This window comes from Lissotriton helveticus, chromosome 2_1, assembly GCF_964261635.1.
Source record: "Lissotriton helveticus chromosome 2_1, aLisHel1.1, whole genome shotgun sequence".
Taxonomy (NCBI): domain Eukaryota; kingdom Metazoa; phylum Chordata; class Amphibia; order Caudata; family Salamandridae; genus Lissotriton; species Lissotriton helveticus.
In genome coordinates this window covers 304545904-304569025 of record NC_136059.1, presented here as the reverse complement: position 1 = coordinate 304569025, position 23122 = coordinate 304545904, and the positions used below count along the sequence as shown (strand labels likewise).

General features: G+C 43.6%; 1 long non-coding RNA gene across 1 annotated transcript in view; it reads left to right on the top strand.

Moving 5' to 3' along the window:
• The first annotated feature begins 3293 nt into the window (after nt 1-3293).
• LOC144817929 (uncharacterized) overlaps nt 3294-23122 on the top strand; it is a 427018-nt gene continuing 407189 nt past the window's right edge. Inside the window, exon 1 of the long non-coding RNA XR_013607000.1 lies at nt 3294-3407. This is a non-coding gene — a long non-coding RNA (uncharacterized LOC144817929). The remainder of the gene's footprint in view (nt 3408-23122) is intronic.

Genomic DNA, 23122 nt, shown 5'->3' with positions numbered 1-23122 from the left:
CCAGTTCAGCATAACCTGCTGAACTACCAAAGATAGATCGAACTGCATCGGACTATTTCATTGATTTGGACACCTTCTCTCTGGATCCAAGTGAACCTGAGACACCGCCAGCTCCAGTATCCAGTTATGATTTCTACCTTTGGCTAAAAAAGACTTACCTTTTTCACCCTGGCTACAGCTCTGGATAGCACTTGGATATGGATAGGGTTAGTGATTATCTTTTTCTTGCCCGTGAATGGAAATAATCTCCAAGAACGCTACGCAGTATCATATGTGAACTTGGTCCTGAAACCACATACATCATCTCATCATGAACAGAGACCTGTCCTTTGTGAACATTACAGCAGTTTTCGTTCCTGAAGGGATAGTTTGGGATAGGGTTATGTATGATGCATTTTGTCCCACTGAACTTTTGAAAATACCATGTGTTTAAAATTTCTTGGAATTATATCATCACCTCCAGTACATTCTCTGACTATTGGGATTTTGGAACTGTAAATAGTAGGCAGTCTGATTTAGAACAATCTGCTGCATTTTTGAAAAATGAAATGTATGATGATACATCTGATTTTGACACCATGTATTGTTACCAACATGACGGTCATCATTTTTTGGATAAAGCAAGTACCCCACGTAATGTTTTCACATACCACCAATAGGAACATTGCCCTACACCACCAAAGGTAGTTCACAAAAGTTTGCTTATTTTTCTGGGTTTAATACATCAGATCCATGCTCATATTATTATAAGCTTGCACCTACATCTGTGAAGAAAATATGCTTACTAACACGAAACAGATATACTCTGCATCCTTTATTTCCCAACTGTCTGTACAGGGTTTCGACTTATGGAAAGACAATATAGACATCAAATCAGTCTGGGGGACTAAGGAATGGCAGGTTCAGGGAACAGTGGCATTATTTAGAGCGTGCCTCATACCACAGCAGATTATTTTTCCTGAATGGCACTGTGCAACAGACTTCGTGTCTTGGGTTAGCCAAGATCAAGGACTTGAAAACACCTCATATTCCCTCCCTTTCACGCTCTGACAGATGGCAGAATTATACCGAATTCAGTGAGGGTATGTTAGGTGACATCATGCATGACATTTCATACAATTCATCAGACCCCAATTGGAAGGGATGGTTAGTTTGGCCTATGGACACAAATAGGTGTCAGTTAAGATTCAATGAGTAATCTGCCTAGGAAAGTTGTGACCATTGGATTTCTTCATTTACTCCTTGTGTCGTGCTGGATAATCTATAGATCCATCTTTGTTCATTTCTTAGTAACTGTTGCTCATTGGCTGATTGTGGTCGTTTTTCAATTATGGACCAGGTGAAGTCATTTTCCGTGTGGTCTGCTTTCAAAAAGTGGTGCACCAACTTTGTGATTGTTTTTGGGGTTTTTTCTCATCGGAAAGTACTCCTGTGTTCATTTATGCGTAGTTTTACTTTCCTCGTAGTCATCCCTACATATATCAATCCGCACTTGAATGTGATGATGTATACTACACTAGTGATATTACACTTAGTAAGTTTCTTAAGGACCCATGGTGAACCTAATCTTAAGTTTAGATTTTTTGTAGCTATTGTCAGTGGACAGAATTTGCATTGGCCATAGGGGTAATGCCCAACAACATCAGGTGTGTTCCACAATGACCGTATTGTCTGTGCTTTTTTCTCCTTATGCTATGGTCTGGTGTGTACTAATATGTCTTTGAGTGTTCTTCCTCTTCTAATTGCGAACATAGGTCTGTCGAGGTTCAATGAGGCTGATGTCAAGGTTCTCCAGTGTTACAACACTATCTTTTTCATTGTGTTGGTATGTATTCCATAGAGGGTGACACACACTAATTTGTCATTCTTCAGTTTATTGTATGTCTCCAGGAGAGTCTCTCTTTGTTTATTTCAAACTTTTTTGTTGGCTTTTTTGATCAGGCTCCATGGGTATAGTTTATCCTCAAGTTTGTTTGATAGTAAAGCTGCATGGCTATCATAGGTGGATTTTTCTGTACAGCTGTGTCTGAGAAATTGGCCTACTGGTAAATTGTCTCTAAAAGATTTAGGATGGAAACTATCATATCTAAGTAGATTATTATAACTGTCGGTTTGTAGAAAAGTTTGGTTTTCAGTTAGTTGTTTTCAGACTAGATCCAGGAAGGTGATTGATTCCTTGTTTACAGTCATGGTGAATCTCAGGAAGTTGTCCATTGAGTTGATCCAATCCAGGAAATCACAAGCCATTGTCTCTGACCTTGCCAAATCCCCAGTATCTCCTCTATAAATCTCTTCCACTGTCAGGCGATGCTCAAGAGGTTCCTGTTGTTTCTTCATGGCGATGCAATCTCCCAAGTCCCTAGTGAGTCAACCAGTTAGCAAGAATGTTTTTTAACTTGACCAAGCTGAGTGACCCCCAAGTGAAAGGGGAATTGGACAGAGAAAACAAGAAAAAACACCGGATCTCTTCTTGAGATATCAGCGAGATTTTCTCTCTTGAAGTGTTCTGGGCTTCTTTATTCAAAGAGACTTCGTTTGCTGAATAAACATACAATTATAACAAGAAAATCAAGAATAGATTCTTCTGTCTATATCAATGAAATATATTACTCCTCAGCATTAATCCTCTTGTACATACCAAATTAACTAGAAGCCCTTGTTAACACTTCTACAATGCCAGGTGCTTGGTAGTTTGCAACCTTCAAGATAAATGCCAAAAACAACACTAGTTAAAAAAGACACTCAGCTTAAATGCACAAAAAATCTTACAACTCTAATAGTCTATTAGTGGTTAGTTACGGGTTAAAGAAATATCACACCACTCATTAGCCCTACCTTGCAATTGTATGATGACTTTTCCAAAGGGGTTTCTGTTTTAAAACAAGAGAAAAGAAAAAAGAAACAAAAGAACACAGAAATTTCCTAATTCTCGGAATCTCTCGAGATGCTGTGAGTTTACAATGGTATCAAATAATTGCCTGCTATCAGCAACTGCATTCACAAACCCTCTTGCAGTTATTTACAAACAATAGCGCAATATTGTCTAATCATATTGCACTAGATTCCTTTAAGCAGTTTCTGTTACTACTTGCACAGTTTACCAATGTTTGTTTCTTTTTCAAAGTCTTTTACTGTTTTCCAATACTTGTTTTTCCAAATCAAACTCTGTCTCTAGTGAATTGCCAATGTTCGATAAACACAAGTCTCTCAAAAGGGTATAAATTGTCTTTACCAAGGTTTGATGGCTTCAGAGTTAGTGACGCGACCTTACTGTTATTCCAGGAAGCTGTTGTCCGACTGAGGAGCCAACCGGAAGTCAGGCCGAAGACGCGATGCCAGGAAGAACGCTGGAAACCTGACCCGAGGTGCTGGTGTACGGAGGAGATGACCGGAGAAGAAGAGGGCAGGTAAGGAGTTTAGCTTTCAGGAGGGATTACCAGGAATGGGTTGCAGGAGGAGGGCGGGGAAGCCAGAAGCCGAAGTCCGATGCGTTCAGGAGCTGCTGCCAGGAACACTCGTGAAGACGCCGATAAACAGGAAGCGAAGCGTCTCCGAGTTTGCTAGCAGGGTTTTTATAGCTTTCTAGAATCAGGGCGTTGGTTGCTTTTCACGTGTCAGCGGAGAACGTTATTAAAATTAGTTCAACGTGCAGAGCTACACCATGGAGGGAAATCGATGCAGGCTAAAGGAACAAACAAGCATTGATACAAACAAGGCTAATCTTTACTGTTGACCTTAAAAGAAAGACATGAAACTTCTCTAGCCCACAGCTGCGTTTGATTTCATGACATCCACAGGTGTATGTTTCCACTGTAGGAATTTTTTGTTGGTGTAGATATCTTTTTTCAAAATCATGGACATACAGGCATGCAATGCTGGGAGCAAATGTAGCTGCCAATGGATGTCCCGTGAGTCTGTAGGTAAAAGTCCTCAGATTGGAAATCATTCCTTGTTAAGGCCATATGGGCACAATCTAAGACAACGCTTGTTGGAGTGATGGAGTTTCATTCAGAAGGGTTTCCTTTACCTGTGGGGAGGCTTCTTGAAGTAAGCTCGTGTAGAGTGCCTCCACATCTAGAGTGACGAAGATATCTGTTGTCTGGTCAAAATCAAGGTCCTGTAGCTTCATTAAGATATATTTTGTATCTTTTATTTAGGAAGGCATTCCTATTACCAGGGTCTCAGGAAATAGTCTGTGAACTTTTATAGTGGTTCTAAAATTAAACCCATACTTGAGTCAATGGGTCTGCCAGGTGGGGGGATTTTTTTTGTGGATCTTAGGAAGTATGTAGAAGTAGGTTAACTTCTCTTCATTATCTATGAGGAAATCCGCTTTTTTCGTGATTCAATTACTTTCTTTTGCCTCATTTAACATAAATTGGATGTCCTCGAGGATTTCTTGTAGTTTCTTGAATCATTCATCTTTATTTCGACAATAATGTCATAAAAGAGATCACATAGGTAAAACATTTAAAAATTGATGAAATGCATTTAAGTAGACAATACAAAATTAAAATGGCGCGTAATCTAACAACTTATCATTACATCAGGTAGATAACAGAAAACATAGATAAGTGGATGACCAAATAGTCCACCTTGCCCAACTAAAATTTGAGTTAAGGCTCCAAAACATTTATACAGATATATCTGCTGGAACCAGGTCAGACAATGTTTTACATACGTCCTTTTTGTGTTCCACATAGCTGCTAGAAATTTCGTTACAGCAAAAACAATTACCGGTGAAAGATCCGTTTTAAGTATTCTGTAACCTTGTGAGCAATGCATGATCCCCACATTTTAACATAGGGGAATAATCCACCTCCTTCTAGATTTATGGTAGGCAGGGCAAAAGAACACAACATGCAAGTCAGTTTCCAGCTCCGAATTACAACCTGGACAATTTTTAGGGGAAGTTGGACACCACTTACTCGTGAAGGCTCTAATAGGTAAAGAGCCGTGTCTCCATTGAAGGTACAATTTTCTAAGGACAGCACGACTAACATCGTCTAAGACAGGCTCAAATTGATAAAAATCTTTGGTCATTAAAAACGTGCACGACAAAGTACCATTTTGGGCATTCGATACAAGAGAAGTTAATTTACTTTCGTGGTATATATTGATCAAATACTTGCGGGAGATTTTAATGCAAGCGTGCTCCAGGTCAGACCACATTGACGGGAGACCTATTTTCTCAAATTCCTCTCTTACATACTTCAACCAGGGAAGTTTCCCCGCATTCGGGAGCCTTAGGACATCCGAAAACTCTTGCCTACAGTTCTTAAGCTCTGGGGTGACCCAAAGTCTCCGCCAGAAAGTTAGAGGTTTGAGGCCCAATTCCTCATTTACAGGTCTAAGGCCCAAGTCAAACCTTAGCAGCAATAATGGTGTACTAGGGGACAGCATTACCAGTTGTCTTAAGAATTTGTTCTCCATGATGGCAATCGCTGAGCCGCACTTGTGACCCCACAGTTCGCCACCATAGATTACTGCCCCCCGTGCCTGCAGTTTGTATATTTCCAGGGGTGGGCCAATCTGTTTAACAGAGGATTTATTTAGGAGCTGAAGGATACCCCCCCGCTATTTGAGAGAGCTTGAGTTGGGATTTTATTTGATGTTGGACCCAAGTCATGCTTTCGTTTAGGGTGAGCCCCAGTTACACAAAGGTCTGAACTCTTTCTAGCCGGTCTCCGCCTATCACCGGGTTTAGGCGTGTTGTTGCCGGGGGGTTAAAAATCATGAATTTCGTTTTCAGAGTGTTTATTTCCAGCCCCCGGTCTCGGCAAAAAGACACAAAACCATCCAAAACTCGCTGGATACCCATAGGAGTCTTAGAAAGCAATAAGGTATCATCTGCGAACATGATCGCAGAGATCCGACACCCAGCAAGTATTGGCGCATCACTATTATGTACTGCGTTCAGGTGTGCAATTACCCCGTTGACATAAAGGCAAAACAGGGTGGGCACCAAGACGCACCCCTGCCTTACCCCTCTGCCAACGGGGAATCTAGCTGACAAGGAGCCATTTTTAACACACCTGACCTGTGCAAAGTTTTCGTTGTGAAGTCGGATTATCATGTTCAGAAGAGGGGAAGGAATGCCCAATTCCAAAAGCACAGTCCACAGTTTCCGGCGTGGTACTAGGTCAAAGGCCGCACGAAGGTCCACAAAGATAGTAAAAAGTGAACCGCCCTCGATCTTAACGGTTTTCCAAAAAAAGCAGGGTCAATCGAAAAATCTGGTCCGTAGTAGATACGTTCTTTCTAAACCCTGCTTGATAAGGGCTTAAAATGGAGAACTCCTCCGTCCATTCTAAAAGGCGATCTAAAATCAGCCTCGCGAAGAGCTTTTGGGGGACATCAATAAGGCTGATCGGCCTGTAGTTGGCTGGGAGCAGAGGTGAGCCCTTCTTGAAGATAGGGACTATCTCAGCTCCAGCCAAGTACTAGGCATCCTTCAAGAGTTTAAGGCACTCATCCCTGTACATATCCTTGGGGATGATCACCGTGGTGCCCCCTTTGTCAGCTGGTTTTATTACAATGTAAGTTATGTTGGCGATTTCTTTGATTGACTCATGTTCTCATCTTGTCCAATTATTGAACGTATGTGAGTTTAGGCCTTTTAGGTTGTAAATTTCAAGGGTCACTGCTTTCTCGAAGGCTAAATCAGCTGGAGGCATTGTGTGGTTTGGGGGATTGAAATAAGACTTTTTCTTTAGGCAGGTGTTTGCAGTCTCAATCAATGGTGTGGGAATTTGGTCCTTGAAAAAGACCAACACGCATATCACCCGGAAAAATTCTGATAGCTCAGTTCTTAGATTAAAGAGAGCGGTTGGGACTAATCCCAGACCCTTATTAAGTACCTTCAGTTGGGCTTCTGTGAAGGTCACTGGGCTCAAGTTCACCATTCCCACTGGTTTTTGCTTGTGCTCTATTGAGGTTCTTGATGGGATTCCTCTTGTGGTTGCATCTGCCATTGCACTTTTTGTCCTCTTCTCTTGCTTCTTCCTTGGTTCAGACAACTTTATATAAAAGGAGCTTCGAAGGTTTGCCACGGTATCCGAATTGCGAGATGAAATGGGGGCTGGGTGTACGTACCCCATCCAAAGGGATGTGGTTGGAAAGTTATTTGTTGAGGGTGGAAACCTCTGTTTCCACGCATTCGTACACCCCCTTCTTGCATTTGGGGTACGATGGGAGCTTCCTCCAGATGAATCATAGGAGTATTTCTCTGAACTACTGCTAGAGGCGTCTGAGAAATCTGATCCAGCAGACATTTTTGGTTGGTAGTCTGCTTTTGAGTAGGGGAAAACACCTTTGTAACTGAAGCATTTTAGATCTTTCTGAACCTTATTTATTTTGGTCTGCGTGAGGGATCCTTTATGCTCATTAATGGTTTTGTTATTAACCTCAAGTTTTTTCTTAAACATGGTTAACGTGGTTTGTGTCTCTAGGCAGTTTTCCATTGTCTTGATCTCTATCAGAAGTGCGTCTGAAAGTCTTTTAGCTGTCTGGATAATCAAGACTAGCCAGTCTCCTGTGTACTTCCATGCTGTGAGCGACCAGCTTTGTCTGAATTCTGGATAGCTCAGGAGCAACAAAGAACAACATTTCCCATCCTCCACACAAACGTCGCGCCGGTGATGCCATCGGGTGACCCAGTACTAACAACAAATTGATTTAATACAACTGACCGAGCTAAACCATTCACCAATTACTCAGCAAAAATCCACTAAATCCGATAGACCCAACATGTCTATCGGACTATATTGTGAGGAGTATATTGTCTCCTCTTTAAAAAAAGGGGAACTCCAGACTAAATACTGGTTCATAAAACATCGATACACAGGGCTTGGTGGGATCTTTAATTTATCACCGAGATTAATACAGATCAAAGGGATCTAAGGCACCACCTGTTTCTTCCAAAAATTGGCAAACAAAATGAAAAGACGAAATCTAATACAAACACGCATGGAGCTATAAATGAGCCTTGGCACAATGAGAGGGAAACAATTTGACTTTTGATTACATAGATTCCTCGTGCAATTGACCTGTAATACAATGTTTCCTCCATCCAATAAGTGTGTGACTACAAGCCAGAACCACCCTCCAGTGGACGCATGACTTGGAGAAAAGCAACTCAAAGGGTAAGCATATAGTATGAATGTAATCTATTTTCGACAAATAAGATTCATGGCTTTCTTGTCTCTCACTCAGGTGAAGAATGAGTACTGGATAAGTGTAACAATACCATCTTTTTTATGCGACTATTTAAACATATATATAAGTTCCAAAAAGCGCTCCTTCCGACTTCCTGCAGCCCCGAAGGAATTGGCGTACACAACCGGCGGAGCACGCCGATACTCAATCCTTGTATTAGCAGCAATCCAGTACGCTCTCAGTAAACGTCGCCCAGCCAGATTAGATTCCAAGGGTGTTTATTTCATAAAGCAACATGTTTCGGCTTTCCAAGAAGCCTTGTTCACGTTAAATGAAATAGTGCTCACAAACATACTGATAAAGCATTCAGCCATTGACTTGTCACAGTGCAGGCATTAACATAGAAATGGGACTGTAAATGTGTCTTTCAACAGCCTAAAAGCAAAGCAGCCCTCTTGGCATGGAGTGTATACATGGTTTAAATCCTTAGATGTGGCAGTATATAAAAAAATTAAAAAATAAGGCCTTGTTCATGTTAAATGAAATAATGCTCACAAACATACTGATAAAGCATTCGGTCATTGGCTCGTCGCAGTGCAGTGCATTAGCATAGAAATGGGACTGAAATGAGTCTTTCAACAGCTTAAAAGTAAAACAGCCAACTTGGCATGGAATATTTACATGGTATCAGTCTTAAAATGTAGCAGTAAATAAACCACAATGAGGTCTGTTCACTTATAAAACAGGTAACAGTTGCTACGTTAAATGCGTGTTTTCAATGCATTGGAAGTTTGGCACCTGCCCTCAACGATAAACTGCTAAGTCATAAGTTCTTATTGGGGCTCTGTCATAGGTCAAAACTGGTCACGCCAAGCATTGCATGAAATCTGCAAATAAGGACGAATGAATGTCAGTTACTTCGTAAAATACGTAACGTATAGAACACTGTCTTAATCATGTTAATAGTCGTATCGCAATGGAATAAACACCTAGACCATCTGCTAGTCAAGGTTACCACGTAAAATACAAGGAAGTGCAAGTCCATAGAGGTGCGCTCTGACTAAGGCTACACATACACTCCCTGCCACCAAAGGCAACTGACCAAACATGTTGATGCTCACGTGACATGCATTATGAACGATGCTAATCTTGCCGCAATGTTCATCAGTTAAAAAAGTGCTCAATGTGCTGGTGAAAGGAATAACACGGCCCGTTCCAAGTGATTACGGTGAGTGGGCCACATCCATTTCTCCTGTTGAGAAAGAGAAACAAAAAAATGTAACAAGTAAATGGTGGAAGTAAAATCATTAAAATTATATAAGATTATATATATATATATATATATATATATATATATATATATATATATATATATGAAGTAATCGCCTCCTCTCAAAGAAAGAAGCAGGAGCCTCAGCGGGGAATTCAATGGCAGAGCCTTTAATGACAAGTTGATGGCGAATGCATTTCGGCCGGTGTGGCCTCGTCAGCGCCTGCGGTGGTGTGAACGGAAGTCCTGACGCTCTGCAGTTGAAATGCACCTACTCGCGCTGAAGTTAGTAGCGAATGTATAAGCTCCGCCCCTCAGCAAAAGGATCCTCAGGTGAAGGTAGTGATGCGTAGGGTCCTGATTGAGTCTTCGGACTCCATTACCCAGGATGCAGCAGTGGCTCCCAGGTGAGTAATGCTGGGGGACGGTATTGGTGAAATCCAATAAAATAGCTGTAGGAGAGGTGCTCTGCACAGCGTTCTTCCCGCAAAATGAAACAAAAGGTCCCGCCTTGAGTCCCCAAGACCCCATCAACCGTAAGTCCGAGCACAAATAATAGCGTGAGCAGGAGGTGCATACAACCCGCCCTGGCTGAGAACAATGTCTTGCTATGACGCTGCAAATTCTCGGACTGCCGGCGGGTCTGGAGAGATTCAGTAAATGAAGAAACACGCAGTGCCGAAGTATATATATATACAACATTGTGCATGCTGGGAAAGGTAGTTCGCTGGACTATAATTGAACTACCAAGGTGTGTCAAGCACTTAAGGGGGAGAAGCATCAAGCTGCAGACGAACATTTCAAGCAGGAAGGAGTGACATTTGGAGAGAACCGGTGAAGGGTACTGAGGAAGGCTTTTTATGCCGAAATGCATTTACCGCCACTGCCAGCAACCCATTAAAACTTGTTGTTCCCCTGAAACCCCCTCTGGCCTCTTATTTCTACCCAGAAATTTTCCTTCATGTATTCTGTGCCCGCCTGAAGACGCAGTAAAGATGGCCCTGCCTGATAAGAAGTCCCGACTTAAATTCTGGCAATTCCGCTGTTCCAGCGACATACAAAATTGAGTGATCAATGAAGCCGGTGACCGCCCGAACTCTCGGAATGAAGCATGGAAGACGGAGGTATTTTATCTCCAGTGAGCACGACGCCTCGCATTTGGCAGCTCCTACCTTCGTATATTCCGGTGAGAGACGGCTGGGCAGTTCTGAGGGGGCCCAGGGGCACGCTTGTGGACTATGGAAAGCTGTTTGTAGTTGTCTCCACTCACCTGCTGTCCGCACAGACCCACAGTCTCTGACCTGCTCGCCCACGCCACCGACCTAACATTGCCAACATTGTGCATGCTGGGAAAGGTAGTTCGCTGGACTATAATTGAACTACCAAGGTGTGTCAAGCACTTAAGGGGGAGAAGCATCAAGCTGCAGACGAACATTTCAAGCAGGAAGGAGTGACATTTGGAGAGAACCGGTGAAGGGTACTGAGGAAGGCTTTTTATGCCGAAATGCATTTACCGCCACTGCCAGCAACCCATTAAAACTTGTTGTTCCCCTGAAACCCCCTCTGGCCTCTTATTTCTACCCAGAAATGTTCCTTCATGTATTCTGTGCCCGCCTGAAGACGCAGTAAAGATGGCCCTGCCTGATAAGAAGTCCCGACTTAAATTCTGGCAATTCCAGTGTTCCAGCGACATACAAAATTGAGTGATCAATGAAGCCGGTGACCGCCCGAACTCTCGGAATGAAGCATGGAAGACGGAGGTATTTTATCTCCAGTGAGCACGACGCCTCGCATTTGGCAGCTCCTACCTACGTATATTCCGGCGAGAGACGGCTGGGCAGTTCTGAGGGGGCCCAGGGGCACGCTTGTGGACTATGGAAAGCTGTCTGTAGTTGTCTCCACTCACCTGCTTTCCGCACAGACCCACAGTCTCTGACCTGCTCGCCCACGCCACCGACCTAACATTGCCAACATTGTGCATGCTGGGAAAGGTAGTTCGCTGGACTATAATTGAACTACCAAGGTGTGTCAAGCACTTAAGGGGGAGAAGCATCAAGCTGCAGACGAACATTTCAAGCAGGAAGGAGTGACATTTGGAGAGAACCGGTGAAGGGTACTGAGGAAGGCTTTTTATGCCGAAATGCATTTACCGCCACTGCCAGCAACCCATTAAAACTTGTTGTTCCCCTGAAACCCCCTCTGGCATCTTATTTCTACCCAGAAATTTTCCTTCATATATATACATATATATATATATTATATCCTTGAAGTTAGGCTCATCACAGTCATTATTGGTATGTACCAAGGGAGACACCTTACTAAAAATTCCCCCATAGACTTGAGATCCATTTTAGATAGGGGCAGTGCCCAATGCTCACTGGGTGAACAATAACTAGTATCTCACTGCACCAATTAGTAAACAGCCTTAGATCTAACCTCTGTTTAAAAAGATACAATTACAAATGCTTTTTCATTCAGGAATCCCTATAAAGAAAAGTAACAAGACAGGTGAGAGCTTTAGACCTCAACAGTGCGCATGTAGAGCACGCCTTAGAAGGCAGAGACAAACTTGTTTAGCCCTGACAAAGGCCCCAGACCCAATCGGGTTCTTCGTATGGGCCGAAAGAGGTTGGCACTTATACAAAAGGTTTAATCGAACGATTACATTTGATAAAAACCCTTAGAACAGTTTCTATTCATACTGCAGGTACTCGACGAATAAAGTAACCCTTTGGGTATACCTGTAGGTATTTTTAATAGCAACATTTCATCTGGATCCCTGCTTATCCAATCTAATTTAAGAACTCTCAACACATAATCTTGGTTGAGTCTGCCCTGGTGGTATCATCCCACTAGGGTGTGAATAGGCGCCGATGATGCAGCATGTCACGATAAGTGAGTGAGGCATCTACTCCAATATCTTTGGATATTTGAGAGGTTATCTTCGTGATCTACTCTGAAAAATAGTCTACAAATAGGCCTCCATAAAAAACATATCTGGACATTCCAGTTGACCTTTGTGTTTAACTTTATGTCTAGCACTTTTGCTGCCCATCACACTACTTCTGCAAAAGAGGCCTAGGTCCAGCTAAGTCTCTGAAGGTATATCTAACCCACTGGGATTCTGTAAATCCAGATACAGACCATTATAGTTAAGGGGGAGCAGGCTGTTCACTTCCTCCTCCTCATCATCAGTGAAAATGTTGTACACCCAGTATTGAATCAGAGTCCTCTAGTCTCTAATAGTACTGACAGGGATCAGAGGTCAAGGATCAGGGTTTGGTTGCATAATGACTGACCATAATTTTGTAATATTGTAGCACGACAGAGGCCCGATGTGGGACAAGGTCATCTCAGGTTTGGAGACTGAGGTCGGAGTTGGGTCCGGGGCTGGTGAAGTCAGAAGCGGCAGCACCAACATAGTGACGGGGTGAAAGTTTGAATCAATGTGAGTACAGTCCTGGGAATGGGTCCCAAGGTGTCAGTTGGTACCGGGGTAGGGCGAGCTGGCACAAGTCCAAAAGAGGGACCCAGTGGCTCTGTGAAGCCCTTAGGCAGACTAGAGGGAGCCATGAACATCTGAAAGAAATACAGCATGGCCTCCTTGAAGATCACCATTTGCTGAGATATTGATGGGGACTGCGGAAATTCAGAGCACACCGTAAACAGCTGCCAGAATGGATAAGAGTCAAAAGATGCTTGTGGAGATAGTGTTAATTGAAACCCTCGCACCTTCTTGCCTCATTTCAAATGGCAGGATAGGGTGGAGCACTGTTTAGCTTTCCTGAGCTTATGAAGCATTTTTGTCTCCAACTTAATAGAAGACTTTGAGCAGCCGTGGGACTTATTGTGGGACCGTCCTCCGGATCAATCCTATGAGTGGCCCTATGACTTGGAGTGGGACTTATGTATGTCAACACAGAGTTTCAGCTACCACTCCCTTCAGGTGCATGAGGGCGCATTTATTGAAAATCTTTGAGCCTTGACTGGAGCGCAAGCACCAGAGACATATGTTGTGTGGGCCCGTTACTATCATCCACTTCCTGCTGTTTCAGCACAGCTTGAATCCTGTCTTCTTTGGTGAAGCATCTTCTATAGGCCACTGTAGAAGAAATGTGGAAGTTGACAGAAGTTGGGAGCAGAGCTCTGGATTTCCAAATAGGCACAGAAAGGAAGGAACTGAAATCACAGTGCAGGCGTGGTGCTCATATCCAGATCCATGTCCCTTCCTGGGTGGCACACAATCCCCATGTAGCCAGGGGGTGCCACCTCTCAGCAAGATGGAACATTGCCACAGAATTCTGGCATGGCCCTAGAGGTGAAGTATCTCCATTAAGAAGCATAGAAGCACTGCTACCAAACAACATACTACAAATACATTTGTCTGGAGAATGGATCCCATAAAAAATGCAGATCGAGTTGTAAACATTGTGTAGCTTAGCAAAATCTTTCAGACATTAAAGAATATATATCTTGGCAAGGGTAACTCCCTTATCACAAGACAAGAAGCTGTGAAAAGGTTCTCAACAAAACCAGTAGGCTTGCTCGAGTAATAAGATGAGACGCATCTAAAGTAAAGGATTAATGTCTGTTCTATAACAATGAGAAATGAAAGAAATGGTATTTTATCGGGGTTGGTTTTGTAATCTCTGTCCAATTTTCCTATCTGAGTTGTTCCATTGTCTGATCAGGTGGATTGGTTCTGTAAGTCCGGTGGGAGACTTGCACTTCAAGAAAGCAAACCGCAGACGATCTTTTGCGTTTCACTGCATTTCTTGTGTCATTTACTTTGACCATGTATGTTTTCCAATATCACCCACCATGAGAATAGTTATTCTGCAGAGAGACAAAGTTGTCTGCATGTTTGACGTCACGTCTGCTGTTCTCATCCCTGTCCTTACTGACGTAGTGCATTCCGCTCCCCATACAAGTTGGCTATTGCCCCCTTTATTGTGGAAAAAAACAAAAAATATTCACTTGAACACACACTATATATATATATATATATATATATATATATATATATATATTACCTACTGGCGATAGCCAGTAGGTATATATAGTTAGGACCTAGCTACCATAGGAAATCCGCAACATTCTATTGGGAATAACTTTGGCGCCGGTTGAGGAATTTGCGTGTAATTTTCCAAAATTTTGGCCAGCTCCACTCCGCTCCTTCCCTGCAAGTTTCGGGGGGATTCGTGAAGTGGGGCCGAGAAAAAAGGGGGGTCCCAAAACGTGTTTTCCCTATGTTAATTTCCAAGGACGCTCTGACAAGGCTACAGCCCGAACCGCTGAATGGAATTACACCAAACTTTGCAAAATTGTAGGGACTGGTACGCAGAAGTGCCTTTGCTATATTTGGTGAAAATTGCTCCAGTGGTTTTTACGAAAATTAACTTTAAAAAAATATATATATCTGGGCGGAACCTAACCACACATCTCATCGTGAGATCTGATTGGCTGTCAGCACTTCATCCAAGAAGTGTTGGCAGCCATCTTGGGACCAATATACATGATAGCACCTCATTAAAAAGCATTGCAGTTAATAGAAGGTTTTAGGACTTTAGTTACATTATAAATCATTTGTTGATGGCACCATACTCATTTTAGGAATTGTGGTGTGTTCTAAGGTGATTTTACCATGTGAAAAAGCCTTCTGCTGGGATATCATGAATCATGTTTGAAAGAAAACTATTATCTCATGCTTTTCCCACAGTGGTTTGGAAGGGGATCTATAAGCTAAACTGAAAGCATATTTTCTGTAAATTCACATTATCTTTCTCAGTCATTTGAGAATGAAGTCTGACATTCTCAGTAAAACATGTACATCCAACAAGGACAGAGACTGTCAGTTGATTCCTTTGTATTCTACTGCAGCTTCCCAGAGTGTTCTAAAGAACAACTAGAGCGCGAACAGTCCTACTTATTACAAAGGTATGGCACACCTGAAGCCATCTTGATTGGAATAAAGTGGTAACTCTTAAAACATTTAATTTAAAAAGGAACAAAATTAGGGGGTATATTTTGCCATAGAAAGTATGATTAGTGCTGCAGAAAGAAAAATTAGGGCACATTTTGAGTGACTTCTCAAATCCTCTAGTATTTCATTAAAAAATTCTGACATGCAGTCTCCCAAGATGGCCACCAGAGACAAAAGAGCCCAAACGTAGCCCAAATATCACCCAGATGTAGCCCAAGTATAGCCCAATGACGGAATGTCCCAGAGTGTTCTAAAGAACAACTAGAGTGCTAACAGTCTTACTTATGACAAAAGTATGGCACACCAGAAGCCATCTTGATTGGAATGAAGTGGTAAGTCTGAAAACATTTAATTTAAAAAGGAACAAAACGAGGGGGTTAATTTTGCCATAGAAAGTATGATTAGTGCTTCAGAAAGAAAAATTGGGGCACATTTTGAGTGACTTCTCAAATCCTCTTCTATTTCATAAAAAAATTCTGACATGCAGTCTCCCAAGATGGCCACCAGAGACAAAAGAGCCCAAATGTAGCCCAAATAGCACCCAGATGTAGCCCAAGTATAGCCCAATGACAGAATGGCCCAGAGTGTTCTAAAGAACAACTAGAGCGCTAACAGTCTTACTTATGACAAAAGTATGGCACACCAGAAGCCATCTTGATTGGAATGAAGTGATAACTCTTAAAACATTTAATTTAAAAAGGAACAAAATGAGGGGGTATATTTTGCCATAGAAAGTATGATTAGTGCTTCAGAAAGAAAAATTAGGACACATTTTGAGTGACTTCTCAAATCCTCTTCTATTTCATTAAAAAATTCTGACATGCAGTCTCCCAAGATGGCCACCAGAGACAAGAGCCCAAATGTAGCCCAAATAGCACCCAGATGTAGCCCAAGTATAGCCCAATGACAGAATGTCCCAGAGTGTTCTAAAGAACAACTAGAGCGCTAACAGTCTTACTTATGACAAAAGTATGGCACACCAGAAGCCATCTTGATTGGAATGAAGTGGTAACTCTTAAAACATTTAATTTAAAAAGGAACAAAATGAGGGGGTATATTTTGCCATAGAAAGTATGATTAGTGCTGCAGAAAGAAAAATTAGGGCACATTTTGAGTGACTTCTCAAACCTCTTCTATTTCATTAAAAAATTCTGACATGCCGTCTCCCAAGATGGCCACCAGAGACAAAAGAGCCCAAATGTAGCCCAAATAGCACCCAGATGTAGCCCAAGTATAGCCCAATGAGAGAATGTCCCAGAGTGTTCTAAAGAACAACTAGAGTGCTAACAGTCTTACTTATGACAAAAGTATGGCACACCAGAAGCCATCTTAATTGGAATGAAGTGGTAAGTCCGAAAACATTTAATTTAAAAAGGAACAAATTGAGGGGGTTCATTTTGCCATAGAAAGTATGATTAGTGCTTCAGAAAGAAAAATTAGGGCACATTTTGAGTGACTTCTCAAATCCTCTTCATTTTCATTAAAAACATTCTGACATGCAGACTGAAACATGCACTTTGAATACCAGCAGCAGACTTCCCTGGTGAGCAGTAGCTTTACTTCAGTGATATAATGAGCAACTAGAGTGCTAACATTCAGAATTTATGGCAAATGTCTGACACATCTGAATGCCTTCTTGATGGAACCAAAGTAAACTAGCATTGAAAATGCAATAGATCTCTCCCCCGTTTAAGTTAAAGCCATTCTGTTTGTAATGAGGTGGCTTTTTAGCTTTGCTTTTAATAGTGTTTTTCAAACTTTCATGTAAATAACATGCATATGTATGCATATATGTATATGTATGCATGAATTTATATTTGTATTTATATAGATATGCAGATTATATATGTTTATATATGTATGTATATATATATATATATATATACACACATACATATATATAAATGCATATATATGCATATATATGTGTATATGTGTGCGTGTAGATAGACCGAGGCACAAGAAAGCAGAAAAACAAACGTGAAGAACACAAAAAGGGGGCAGGGTAGATACACCCTGACCCCCTAGGCCTGCCCAGGTGGTCCCACAAGGACAAAAAAGGCCCACATTTTTTTTTTTAAACCTGGTCTGTTTTTTAAAAAATTACCCACCGGGGGGACCAAATCGTGGCGGCATAGTGATAAAGAAGTGTGGGGGGTCCACAATCCCCCCCACACTGCCCCGGGGATCGCCGCCCTCGGGGCAAAGCAACGCAGCCCCTTGGCGCATACTGGAGGCTCCTGGTGGGCTACTTGGCCCCCAGGGACCCCCAGTATGCAAGGGGAATTAGTTCCTATTCTGCAAACACGCCAGGGGTTGCGCTGCAGAGAGGTGTAAAAAAGGGTGTGGCCTCATTACACCTCTCTGCAATGCAGCCCCCTGGCGCATACTGCAGGTTCCAGGTGGGCTAGTTGGCCCCCAGGGACCCGCAGTATGCAAGGGGAATTAGTTCCCCCTCTGCAAACACGCCCGGGGGCTGCGCTGCAGAGAGGTGTAAAAAAGGGTGTGGCCTCATTACACCTCTCTGTAATGCAGCTCCATCCTAGACGCCTCCCAGTCTGGAATCCGCAGCAACCACAGCACCGAGACCGTCCTCCTTGCCGCCACTGAAGACATCCGCATGCTACTAGACCAGGGACACACTGCAGGCCTCATCCTTCTAGACCTCTCCGCAGCCTTCGACACAATTTCACATCGCACACTGCTGCCAGACTTCACGACGCGGGGGTACAAGGAGCCACCCTAGACTGGATCCAATCCTTGCTCTCTGGCAGAACCCAGAGGATTTGACTCCCTCCCTTCCTCCCCGAACCCACAGAAATCAACTGCGGAGTACCCCAGGGATCTTCACTCAGCCCTACGATCTTCAACATCTACATAGCCCCCTCGCCGCTATAGTCAGACAACAGTGATGTATCCTAAGCCGACGACACCCAGCTCATCCTCTCACTCACCAAGAATCCTGAAGACACCAGACTCTACTTCCAGGAAGGAATGAAAAACTGGCAGCCTGGATGAAAGACAGCTGCTTGAAGCTCAACTCAGAGAAGACCGAGATACTCATCCTCGGACGCTGCAACTCCAACTGCGATAACACCTGGTGGCCCTCCGCCTTCGGAAGCCCACCCACCCCTACAGACCACGCTCAGAAGTTCTGCATCATCCTTGACTCCTTCCACTCCATGGACCGCCAGATCAACGCCAAGATAGGATGTAGTCTTGAAGGGAGTAGCCCCTTTGGACTATCTGCAAAATCCACTTGTCCGACGTGATGTGCCAGTGGGGGACCTGGCATCTGGTGGCCCTGAAAAGTCCGACTAGGAAGGCTTGGTGGCCGCTGCAGAGGGTGCACTGGTGGACTGGCCCGCCTGCTGGCCCCCAAACCCACGACGCAGAGTCCCATATCCCCAGCCCACAGAGGCTGGACAGCTTGCACAGGCCTGTGGCTCTGGGCGGAATGTGGTAGGACACCCCATCCGTAGCCACAAAAGGGGCGAAAAGCGGACTGGGCGGGACGAGAGGCGGTAGCGAGGCCCAAGAATCTGGCCGAAGCCCTAGCATCCTTAAAGTGCTCAGAATGCCTGCCAAGGTCTGGGGATGTATCCAGACCCCTACCTCACCCAGTTCCTCTCTCCAGTCCGGCTCTTCCAGTTGGTCTGCTAGAGGGTCAATAGACCCCTCCCAGTCCTCCACACCCTCCTCTGGCTCAGGGCGATAAGGAACGGCAGGATAGAACAGAGGCACAAAAGTACCGGTCGGCCCTGGAGGGGCGGAAGTGTCACCAATAGAATCGGCGCCGTAGGTGGTGTCGTAAGGTCGACCGGTGCTGATCTGGATCCAGGCTTGGATCCCTGGGGGCCCTGCGGCGCCGGAGCTAAAGCTGCTGGCATCCAAGGCCTAGAACCCCAAGCTGAGTCCGCGGGGCCCGAAGGCGCGGAGTCGGGCTACCCTAAGATGGAGTGGAGGGCTTCGTAAAAGCTATGATGTTGGGCGGCTCCCGGGAAGGGAGGGAAGCTCGGAGCCGACAGGCTCCGCGAGCGGAGCCGTACGACTTCCTTCCGCAACCCGCATTGCGGCGGCCGACGGACGGGGAGAAGGGGGAAGAGCGACAGTGCTTCTTCGACTTCTTCTTGTGCTTCCACTTACCCGAAGACAAAGACTTCAAAGAAGACTGATGGTGGTGCCTCCGCGATAGGTCCCGCGACCTCCCTTTCGACCGGGACTTCGAGCTGCGCGGAGCTGACTGCTGGGCCTTGAGAAGCTTGTGGGAGCACGACTTAGAGTTGTGGTCGCTCTCCAAACATCAGAGGCACACAAGATGTGCGTCTGTGACCGACATCAACTTGTGACAGTAGTCACAAGGCTTAAAGCCGGTCCGTCGATGTGACATCCCTTGCTCCAGGAGTCAAACGACAAAAAAAGAAGTCGACAAAAAGTCAAAAAAACTAGTAAAAAAAGACTAAGGGTACCGCTCTCTACGGATCTGCGCTGGCTGGCACAGAAAAAGACATCAGCGCACAGGGGCAGCGTCTACATAGATACCACAACGCCATTCTGGCGATCAAGATACCAACGACAGAGGAAGAGTCAACCAACACCACCTACCGACGCGCAGGGGTACTGCTGAAGAAAAATTCTCCAGATCCAGTCTGATGCCTGCTGGTAATTCAAAGGTAAGGAATCCATAACGAATAGTCTCTTTCAGATATAACATTTAACGGACGAGAGGTGTTTATTACATCCGGTGACTTTAATTTTTGGCTAGATCAAGATCCCTTACCAGCATTAATGAACTTGTTGGGTGTCTGTGACATCCAGAGATTGGAGCAATTAGTGCAGGCCCTTACTACGCATGATGGGGGTCACATCCTTGACCTTATTTTGTATGTAGCTGGTGCTGGCGACTGCAAACAAATTGTTGCCACTTTGCTGGAACAATCACGCCCTGATAAAATGTTCCCTTTTAGGCAGAGAGGCTCATCAAGTGAAAGGATCTCCAACAAAGAGTTGACGTGGCAGAGCATGGTACAAACTCATGAGTCCATGTTTGGAGAATCTTGCTTCCTTATCCTTGTTCATTTTGGATTCAGGCTGTTCAGTGGAGGATAACTATTTTGTTTGGAGAATCTTGCATCATTATCCTTGTTCATTTTGGATTCAGGCTGTTCAGTGGAGGATAACTATTTTATGCTTCTGAAGCATATTTTGGAAACCCTTGACCCAGACAATCCTTTAAAATTAGATCAAATTGAAAACCTTCTGCCCCTTGGTATAATGGTTTTTTAAAAGAGTTGCAACAACAATGTAAAAAGATTGAAAGGAGGTGTCGCCCAATTTATAAGGGAGAGGAAAAAAGAGTGCTCAAAGCTGCTCTACATGAATACAAACTAGGCATTCCAACGGCTAAAACAGCACCAAGAAGGTGTTTGACATTTTGAGAGAAATGCCCATCCCGTCTGTTCAAGTCGAACCATTATACCTACGCAAACTTTATGTGACGACTTAGCAGTGTTTTTTGTAGATATGATAAACTCCATTCTAGAGGGTATCCTCTAATTTGGCTCAGCCCCGTCTGGCTCTTCAGAGGGATAGTTTGAATCCTCTACTGTCCGGCGATCTATCCAAACCAGCCCTATTCAATCTAGGCAACTTTGAAGCCCTCTCGGTGGAAGGCTTCCATAACTTGGCCATGGCCATTCCATCCAGTTCCCCCTTACATATCCTCCCGTTTAAAATCTGGAAGGATCATTCAGAAGTTCTATTTCCCCTGCTTAGCCAAATCTGCTATCAGGCACAGTGCTCTCTGTTTGGAAGAAAGCGATCTTTACTCCCATCCTGAAAAAGCAGTCTTTGGATCTAGCCATTCTGAGCAATTACAGACCCATTTCTCTTCGACCGTACCGGTCAAAATCATGGAACGTAATGTCAGCAAGACATTAGCCCAATATCTGGGAAACAACAACTGAATGGAGGGAGAGCAATTTGGGTTTAGGCCTGGGTACAGGAATGAATCAGCTCTGATCATAGTGATGGATGAGCTAAGGATGTGAGTCGATGAGACACTCAGCGGTTCTGATTCCACTTGACCTCTCAGCCGCATTCTATACGGTCTGTTATACCACACTTTTAGTTCGGCTGGAGTCCATTGGGTTGGGGGACAGTCCTGCACTGGTTTCATTCATATCTTATGGACAGATGTCAAGCGGTCTCTCTCCCTTCGTTTCCCTCCAAGGTCAGAGCTATCAAACATGGAGTGCCACAGGGCTCCTCCATAAGCCCGATTTTGTTCAATATCTACATGGCTCCCCTATTTGAACTTATTAAGTCTTACAAGGTGACAAGGATCAACTATGCCGAAAATACACAACTTATTCTTTCTTTGGCAAGCGATCAGCAACTTTTTCATGAATGTATGAAGGATATCATACAGTGGCTCAATTTGAACTCCTTAAAATTCAATGGTGATAAGACTGAGCTGCTTTGCTGTGCACCCCAAAAAGTTCAGGTTATACTTCCATCCAATTTTGGCCCAGGCCATTTGAGGGATCTTTAGCCTCAGTCAAAGTGGTACAAACTTTGGAAGTCACGTTTGATGACAAACTCAGTTTGGAGAGTCGCGTGAACAAAATTGCAGTCATGTGCTTTGCGCTTATGAGAATTTGCTGGTGCTTCCTGACTCCTCTAGAGCTTAAGTAGTCCGTAGTGTCATTCTTAGTCGCCTGGACTATTGTAATGCCCTTCTGTTGGATGCACTGGAGTACCTAATACACAGTCTGTCAAGAGTTTAGGCAACAGCAGCTAAACTTGCCTTAAACAGACTTTGAAAAGCATCTACCATCCTGGCTCTAAAGGAGCTACATTGGCTACTGCTCAAGCAAAGAATCTGGTTTAAATCTCTCTGCATTGCTTTCAGACCTTTTTAGGGGGCTTGTCCTGCCCCCTAGCATAAGAGGCTTAAAAGATCTATTACTAACAGAGCTCTCTGCTCCACATTAGCCTATGAGCTATGTGCAACCAAGTTTAGGAAATCAAGCAAGGTACCCGGACCGTTACGATCAAAACAGCCAAACTCACTTCCTCTTTTATTGAGATCTATGACTGACTTGTTACAATTCAGGAGGATGCTCAAGACCTGGCTCTCTCCCAAGTAATCAGCTGAGTCTTGATTCCCAATTATTCCTAGGTGATAATCACTGTTGTCTTTTTAGGGCCTTAGATTCTTTTTGTGTCTTTTTCTATGTTATTTGGCTAGCGCCAGGATATCCTTTGGATGGCAGAGCCCTTTATAAATAAATAAATAAATTATAAAAACATTTTGTAAATAAAAGGGAAGCTCGTCCTTCACTTTGTGAGATCATTTTCACAAACAAAAATAACTAGAAAATCCTTCTATCAAGTACTAGAAAGATGTTCTCCAACTGTGTGGAAAATGAGAAGTTCACATCCGTCTGATTACAAAGAAAGGTAATGTGGAGGATGTCAACATCTCGTCCTCGCCATTAAAGCAGTTAAGCCTCTTCTCAATGGGATTACATCATCAATATTGAAATACCTAGCTATATCCTCAATATCCATGTGAAAGGTATGTCCACCTACAATTTATATGTCAAAAAATGATAGTATTTTAAGATCAGCGTAATAGTTAGAGGGAGTAACGGCTAAGTACTCTTTGAGTTTCAGTTTTCTAATAAATCTAAGATCCACTTTATTTT